The sequence below is a fragment of the Echinops telfairi genome, unplaced genomic scaffold (genome assembly GCF_000313985.2).
Source record: "Echinops telfairi isolate 266 unplaced genomic scaffold, ASM31398v2 ScPeMD7_3;HRSCAF=10, whole genome shotgun sequence".
Classification (NCBI taxonomy): Eukaryota; Metazoa; Chordata; class Mammalia; order Afrosoricida; family Tenrecidae; genus Echinops; species Echinops telfairi.
The window spans coordinates 11028142-11031103 of record NW_022103899.1 but is presented as its reverse complement, the minus strand read 5'-3'; positions in this window follow the sequence as shown (position 1 = coordinate 11031103).

Genomic DNA, 2962 nt, shown 5'->3' with positions numbered 1-2962 from the left:
TGATTATCTTTTAGGCAATTATTAATTTTTATGAAGTTGTGAATAGTTTGATAATAGAGCCATTTGGGGAGCACAATAACATTTTTAATATTCAGATACACATACCCATTTTTTATTTCTGAAATGAATATTATAGTTTGAAAATTTTTTAAATTTACATTTAACTTATGTTTTTAAAGTACCTTCTATTTAGAAACCCATTTATTAAGTCTTCAGATTTAATTTATTCAGATTAGGGAAACAATCAGAACAAGGTCTTAATGATGTCCAAGGATTTGCAGTCCTGAAGGATTTAATTGGGACATGGAAAACAAAAGAAAATCTTAAGAAAATCATGGTCTATGGTCAATTTACGCATCCAAGTTGCAGGCTGGACTGCAGAATCAGAGAAGGGACCATGGTTGCGATATGTACACTCTTACAGAGAAGGAAAACTTAGAAAAGTGATTCATTTTCTCGATTCGAAAGAATAAATAAAACAAATTTTGCACCTTGGTGGAGCGAGGGGTAGAGTGAGAGGAAGAGCATATGATGGTAGCATTTTATTAATATTTGGGGAAGTTTTATGACGATCTACGGGAATCTGCGCCTCCAGCTCAACAGAGAAGGGTGTGTTCTTCCTGTCAGGTCCCCGCAGACCTTCTGCTGCGCAGAGAGTCTGGAATCAGAAATCTTCATTAAACAAATGCTTAATGATGTTCTAGTCAAATATATGGAAGTGCTTCCTAATGTCTCACAACAGCAGCGAAGAGAAAATGCACGTGCTTCTCGGAGGTCTCCACTGACCCGTATTGCCAGGCACTGCCGCATCAGATGCGCCAGTCCAGGGAAGCTTATGACACTGTAGAAAGAGGACAATCCGTAAGACAACGGGCCTGGAGGGATTTTTGTCACACAACAGCATTGCGATCTAGAGCATTTACAACCTTTAAATTTCAAATAAATATTCATTTTAGGCATACAGAGGATTTATACATGGATTAATAGTACTTTGCTTTCTGTGGAACCCATTCAGTTGGTGTTTGCTTTTTAAATCTTTTTAGGTAATTAGTCCCTACGGTGCCTTCCATTGCAGGCTCCAGTTGTTCATGCTACTAAGTTGCTACCGGGTGTCAACAATTCCCATCCTCTGGCTTTAAGCAGTTAACCAGCGATGGGACGCTTGGGGAGTGGCACTAGAGAGGGGAATGATGTGAAAGGGACAAGCAATGACAAGCCTTTATCCACCAAAAAGAGAGAGAAGAAAAGAAAAATTGCAAGTGCCCTCTATGAGCTCTGTAGTATTAAGTCTCTGAACAGAAGCAAGAGAGGGAAAGGTTAACTTTTCAAAAATAATCCGAAATGGATTTTGTCTTCAGATGCAAAGCATATTTGTGAAAATAGAGTCCCCACAAAACGGATCAGAAGTGTATACTGTCCATTATCTCCATCGAGTCAGTTCCAACTCTACGGGCCCCGTACAGGGTTTCCGAGACTGTAAGTGTTTATGGGAGCAGAAAGTTCACCTTGTCCCTTTAGAGCTTTTGGTGAATTTCAACTGCCGACCTTGCAGTTATAATATTTATATAGAAATTTCTAACTGGTCAATCTAAAGGAGGTGAATTATTAAATTCCCTGTTAGTATATTGATCTTACCCCAAGTTTTACCTTGTTTGTTTGAGGATTGAGTTAATCATCGCTTTAGAAATTATTGTGAGTATGAATGAAATATCCTAAGTATTCTTAGATGAATACATATGTCAAATTGTAAAATATTTAGTGGAACTTTGAAGTTTAAAGTATCCCAAGTACCTAGTATATGTCAGTAATTTTTAAATGTCCAAAGGAAGCTCTGATTTTGAAAATTTGACTAATTTTTTAAAATGGTAGATCTGACTAACATCATGATGGTATATGATACACAGATCTGTAGCTCGTCTCACTAAGTTCCACCAAGCACTCCTTGTCAAAACTCTCACAATGAATGAAAATCATCTGCTTAATTTTCTGAAGCCTGGAGAAAACAATGATTTATGTCTTACAGAGAAAAGAAAATAATTGAATCAGATTTTAGCAATTGGATAACTGTCTAACTGTCCGTGTGTTAAAAAGAAAAAAAAGAAGAAGAAGAAAAGGAGTAAAATGCTGTTACTTGGAATCTCAGCAAACCTGCTAAAATTACTTGTTCCATTAAGGTTGTTTTCTAATATCAATTATCTCCATTTTATTGCATAGTACAAATTAATGAGGCAGCTGTAAACTATACTTAATCAAATCTTGTTTCATCAGCAAAATTGGTAAACTTGTCTTAATTCTAGAATTCCTCTCGGATGTTTTCTGGAACTCATAGTAACCCTAGAAGATGGGACAGAATTGCCTCTGGATTTCTGAGGCTTTAAAAGCTTTATGGGAGCAAACAGCCTAATCTTCTGAAGACAGTCCAGTGTAACCCACTAGCCACCAGGGGTCCTCAGGGTTCCCATGAGTCAGAATCACTCCACGACATGAGCTGGGTTTGAGTTTTTTATCTTTTTGCTATTAATTTGGGATAATTCTAAATGACCAAGGATCTTCTTTTAACTATGGTAGCATCTTCAGCTGGTATGTAATGACCAACTTAATGAAATTTCTATAGCTTTAGAAACTTTATTATTTTTCCAAGAAAATGCAGGCTGCAGGGAGAAGGTAAGAAAAGGGAGAAGAGGCTGGAGAGACAGGGACCCAGAGACCCGTTGTTAGGTACCAGAGAGTCAGTTCCGGACCCCATGATTCCATGGCAGTAGAATGAAGCCCAGATTTGTTAGCATGTGTGAAGCCATCTTGAAGCCATTGCGCTAATCTTTCTCCTTGAAGATCTGCCTCTTTCTAGCTGCTGCTTCACAATCCTGAGCATGTTGTTCTTTTCCACGGACTAGGAAATCATCCGCATTTTCTATTAACTAAGGTCAATATGGGCCCTTTAATCCTAGAATCCCTGATTTAA